Source organism: Acinonyx jubatus, chromosome B2, assembly GCF_027475565.1.
Source record: "Acinonyx jubatus isolate Ajub_Pintada_27869175 chromosome B2, VMU_Ajub_asm_v1.0, whole genome shotgun sequence".
Taxonomy (NCBI): domain Eukaryota; kingdom Metazoa; phylum Chordata; class Mammalia; order Carnivora; family Felidae; genus Acinonyx; species Acinonyx jubatus.
In genome coordinates, this window is record NC_069385.1 from 135,046,036 (window position 1) to 135,052,035 (window position 6,000).

Genomic DNA, 6,000 nt, shown 5'->3' on the forward strand with positions numbered 1-6,000 from the left:
GTTTATGAGCTACTCTTGCAGAGTCTGGTACTTAGGAGAGACAAGGAGAGAGAAATTCAGGCACTGAAAAGCTTCAAGACATCCCACAGGGCTGGAATGCTTTTTTTAAAGGGGGGAAAAAAATCTGCAAACGCGTACGTATCCGAAAAGAGCGGCTGGGCAGCCCATAAACGGCTCCTACTCAGGAGCAACAAAAGCCCGTGTCAGAAGTCAAGGGACAGGAGGCTGAGAACTAATAATAATTTTGCTCTTACACAGCGGTTTTCATCCGAAGACCTCAGAGTGCTTGGGAGGCATTAATTAAATTGCCCCGCAGCCCCGTGAGATGGTCGCGTATCACTATTGCCAGTTTGCTGGGGGCGGAGGGAGGAGAGACGTGCGCCCGGAGTGAGGTTGGAACCAAGCCATGCTATGGTGCACGTGGACCGTGGGCTCAGAAATAACAACAGGACCTCGTCCCCTGTGCAGCCAAGGCTAGGGCCACGGGCCGTGGTACCTGCTGGGCTGGCCTCGCGGAGCACCGTATGCGGAAAGTGGATAGGTAGACCCACCTGCCCTGGGCTCGGAAGGTGCGGATGGTACGCGCTCGTCACCACGAGTCATCCCTTGAGTGGCACGCATGACGGCAAGTCCGGGTCACCAGAGGTGCTGGCTCCGATCCCCTTGCGTTTCAGCCAGGACAGTTGTGTGAAGCAGGATGGTGATGTCTCCTCTGCCCAGCAGAAAATCCTCATGATTGGTCATTAATACCTGCCCTGCATGTGGGAAAAGGTAGTTGTGGGTGGAGTTGTCCCCCGTCCCCCGCCACCATCCCAAAGATACATTGAATTCCTAACCCCCAGTACCTGTGCATGTGACCTTATTTGGAAAGAGAGCCTTTGTAGATGTAATCGAGTTAAGATGCGGTCATATTGGATTGGAGTGGGCCCTAAATCCAATGAAGGGTCCACGAGAAAAAGGAAATTTGGATCCAGACACAGAGGAGAAGGCCGGAGGGCGGAGGCTGAGGTTGGGGTGATGAGTCTATGAGCCCAGGAATGACTAGGATTGCTGGAAACCACCAGAGCTAGAAGAGGCAAGGAAGGGTTCTCCTCTGGAGCCTTCGGAGGGAGTGTGGTCCTGCAACCCTTTGGTTTCAGACTATCAGCCTCCAGAGCTGTGAGAGAATCAATTTCTATCGTTTTTAAGCAACCCAGTTCGTGGTGCTTTGTGACAGCAGCCCTTAGAAATTAACACAAGAGTCTAAACATTGGGGCGCCAGGGTGGCTCAGTTGGTTAAGTGGCCGACTTCAGCTCAGGTCATGATCTCACGGTCGGTGGGTTTGAGCCCCGTGTGCTCTGTGCTGACAGCTTGGAGCCTGCTTCAGATTCTGTGTCTTCCCCTCTCTCTGCCCCTTGCCTGCTCGCACTCTGTGTCTCTCTCTCTCTCAAAAATAAATAAACCTTAAAAAATAAAAAGAGTCTAAACATTGGAAGTTCCAAATGTAGGATCATAAAATGGTCATTTACTTAGGTTGTTCATTTGAAAACTCATTCCACCATTGTAATAAGGGAAGGAAGGATTCCCGGAGAGATGGGGCCCTGACAGTGGAGGCGAGGATAGGGTGGGCACATTGTAATGTCAGTGACAGTGACATCTCCGTGTCCTCTGACATGGCACACGCCGATGGTTCTCAGACACTTAGATGTCTTGGCAGGTAAGTCCTCTTACAATTTGTTGAATTGTAATTGTGCAACTATATTTAACGCATCCCATTTCTTAATCCCTATAATGAAATAGAAAGAAAGCCAAGGAATGCATCTAGAAGCCAGATCGAGTGTAGCAAGAAGGAAAAATAATCTATAGGAATTAAGATCCAAACTGGGAAAACCAGTGCGGCTTGGGTGAGGTTGTTGATGTGTGGGGCAAGAGATCATTGGCTATATTCAGCTTCAGTGTTGCCCCTTTTGGGCTCCTCCTTTTTAAATTTTTTTTAAACGCCAACAGTCCTGGAAGGGGCAACACGGAAAGCGATACAATAATGCCAGCCTACACACTCTTCTGGAAAGAAAATGGTCTTTGGAGTCAGATGTGATTTGGAATCCAGGCTCTGTCATTTACTAGCTCTGTGGTATTAGGCAAGTCAGGCAGCCTCTTGGTGCCTCGAATTGCTTATCTGCTAAGTGAGTGTAACGAATTAAATGAGTTGATATTTGTTCCAAAACCTGCTGTATAGTATGAGTGTTACCATACTCATAGCAGTGTTTGCTACTGCTCGAGAATTGGCTGTCCTTCCCATGGAGAATGGATGAAGGGGGAAGGCAGGCTGGGGAGAAGCAGAGGGGGACACTGGGGGAAGAGGGCCCTGTTGACCGCTCCCGCATATCTGAGTCTGCCATGGGACGGTGGTTTGAGAAGTTGCTTCCTTGTCCACTTGGCCTCGGGTTAACCCTGTTCCTAGGATTCTTCTTTCCTCCTCGTCTAGGGTCCCCCAGAGCTGCCGGCAGTGACAGCAGGACCCTGCCCATACGGGGCCAGCCGTGGGCAATGGGGCTGCTTCCTTGTCTGCCTTTGCCCTCTGAGGCAAGGCCCACGTCCGAGAAGCTGGAGATGGTGGGCCACTGGAGGCAGGTCCAACGGTCAGTGGAATCCTCTTCACGGGCTGGGAGCCACGGGGTGCAAAGAAAAAAAGTAGAAGTTGCTTCCATCAGACGGGACCAAGGGAGAAACCAATAATCTTACCTCCTTGGATGGTGATCTCCGGGACCCGATTAAATGTGTCGTCAGCTCTAATTCACCTAAACCGAAACAATCTCTGCCAAGTGGCTCATTATATTATTCATTCATTCATTCATTCATTACAAATGCTAACAAGTTTTGAGTATAACTTCTTCTCCCCCCGGCTCTATACTTCCGAAGGCATCAGTGTCAGCCTTAAAAACAATAAAAGTATCTTTAATGTCGAGTGTCCCCCACCCAAAATGGCTGGTATTCCAAACATAGACCCAATTCCTGGTGGGTCCTGAGTGGCTCACCATTGCCCTTGGCCACCACCATGTTTTCCCCTTGCGTGGCGATGCGACTCTCGCTCTGCCACCTAGTGGACTCGCTCCGCAACTGCATCCCCCATTGGGGCGGCTTACCTTTCAGAGGTCGACGGGGGCTCTTTGTGGCTGTTGCTGCTGTTGAGCCCAGGAAAGCTGGAGAGGCCCCTCTTGCCCATAAAAGCTCCCTAAGTAAGTTAACTTCTTGAAACACCTTTCCTCTCTTCCTAGAACGGGGCCATCACTGCAGTGCTATGTTCAGAGGCATCTTGTCTCCCTGCGATGAGCTAAAACCCACATTAGGGCCCAGGCACTTGACAAAGACGCTCTCCTTCGACCAAACCTTAGCTAGGCTTCTTGGAACCTTCTGCTGGTCCAGGCCGGGCCTTGGCTTCCCTCTCTATTCTTGCAGAATCCCGTTTGAGCAAGCATCCTATAAATTCAGCTTAGTGAAGTTCCCCACCCTAGCTGTCTGACCCCTCTTGAGAGAGCATGCTGGTATTAGCTGCTATCTTCAGCAGCGTTTCTGTGGCGTTGGCCTATCAGGAATCCGCCTCATTGCTGATGGCTTCTCTTAGAATTTTCCAACCGCTGCCCCCCACTCCGCTCCTTCGCTGCAAATTCCCACTTGTCCTTGTTGGAGGTAGAGTTGAGCCCCGTGTCTCTCCCCTCCTGTAGTAGCCCCGGTTGAACAAGGGGCTGCCTTACCATCTTGAACAGGTGGCATGCATAATTTTTTCTAGAACATACTCCAGCTGCCACCGCAGGAGGCCTGCCCTGCCCACATGGGGCATACAGGTTGGGGCAGACTTTCTCTCTCATCTTTCAGACTCTTGATCCCAGGAAGGACCTGACTGGTCAGATTCAAGGTCTCCCAATAATCTCCCCCAGGAGGCCTACTGAGGTTGGCTCTCCTATATCCTAGATTTAGATGGGCGTTTGTTACTCCAAACCATCTTTCCCACAGCAAATGAGTCTGAATTTTTTGTTTAAAAAAAGGTCTCGGGGCGCCTGGGTGGCTCATTCGGTTGAGGAACCAACTCTTGATTTTGGCTCAGGTCATGATCTCACGGTTTGTGAGTTCGAGCCCCGCATTAGGCTCTGTGCTAATAGCATGGAGCCTGCTTGGGATTCTCTCTCTCCCTCTTTCTCTGTTCCTCCCCCACTTGTGCTCTCTCTCTCTCTCTCTCTCTGTCCTAAAATAAATGAATAAGCTTAAAAATATTTTTAAAAAGGTCCCCATATTTTTGTGCTCAGGCATACCAGGGCTCCCGGTCATGCTAGGGGTACGGTTGACATTTTCCGGGGCTCCTACACCGCCTCTTTGGTGAGAGGATCTAAGGACGAGCATCCGGCCTTCTCCCTGAGACTCAGAACCACATCTCCTTCATGAGCCTCCCCCCGACTCAGCTCGGAACGACAGCTGACTGGCTGGGATGCGGCTGGAATGGCGGCTTGCTTGGTTTCCCAGGTCCTGGGAACTATGTACGGGGACAGGAGGAGAAGGGAGAGTAAGAGATATGCCTTTGTTCTTGCTGCTGCCTCCCTGCCCAACCTCATGCTGGCTGGGAACGTGATGTGCTAATCTGGGTATTTTTTTCCTTTATGACAATCCAATCCCATCGTCCCCGATTCCCAAATGGTTGGTACAGAGAGAGCCAGGCCAAGCCTCGAATGTGACGGCAGGAAGCAAAAGTAACCCCCCAGATTCAGGGCATTGAAGGGATCAATTACGAGGCAGTGAGACAACAGAACCCCCGGGGCAAGTCTTTGCTGCAAACAGGGGCTGGGCTCCGCGGGTGGCTTTGCGCCAGGCACTTCACATCCATTAGCTTCCCCCCACTTTATAGATTAGGTAACCGAACCTCAGAGAGGTTAAATCACGTCCCCAGGTCCCATAGCTCATGAGTGGAGCCAGGATTCAGACTTGGGTCTGCAGATCTCTTTGACTTCCATGCCCCGGCTCTCTCCACGAAACCCTACCCCTCCCACCGGGGAGAAAAATGTGTGTGCTCCTGGGAACAGGTACGTGGCTCTGACACATTGCCTCCCGGGGCAGCCTGGCCGCCTCCCTCTGCCGCCCCTCTGTGCCACAGGTCTTATTACGGTTCGTGAGCTTGCCAATCAGATATTCGCAATAATCTCTGAGGTGACAGAAGTGGCACCGGTCCACGGACATCTGGAAGGGCTCAGGACGGCCGTGACCACTGGTCCGGGCTCCAAGCCCCGCCTGTATCCGCTGTAGACGGCAGCTGGCCTGAATCTGATACCTGAGCAGGGAAGGGCGTGAGCAAAATGGCAACCAGGCCCGGGAGGTTTCCCCGGAGATACGGCCGACCGTTGAGTTATGTCCCTTCGGTAGGGCCGATCTGTGCAGCAGCCCTTGGGGAGTAGATAAGCCAGCCTGACAAGTGACCTTGACAGAATTACAGCAGTCGTATTTTCAGTTGGTTGAGCCAGTCGTGGCCAATTTCTCTAGAGCGTTAGGTGCAAACAGAAGTCCGCGACTCCACGTTGCACGCGCGCGCGTCCGCCTCTTCCCCTTCGCTGTTTAAAGTATTTACCCTGTGGCTTGTACAAGCGACATCTTTCTCTTCCCTGGTGAGCGTGAGCGTCTCCGGTCTTCCCTCCTCCCTCCGCTGGGCGGGCAGCAAAGCAACGCGGACAAGGATCTTGTTCCAAGCCCATTGAGCAGTGCTAGCGTGTAGTGACCTTCTGCACCAGTAATTCCGTCTTTCGGGGATTGAAATTGATTTTCCTCCTCTCTGTGTGTGAGCACAACCCGAGGGTACAGCTCCGTTCCGAAAGCTGATCTCAGGTGTGTATTTAAAGGCAAACGGCAACACTCTTGCAAAGATAAATGAGAAAAGTTGTTTTAAGAATGCCTTCTCTAACCTCCACAAATGAACGAACGGGCTGTGGGCTTATGTTTCCAAAGAGCAGTTTTTAATTTCTCCATGCCAGTGTGTGCGTGTG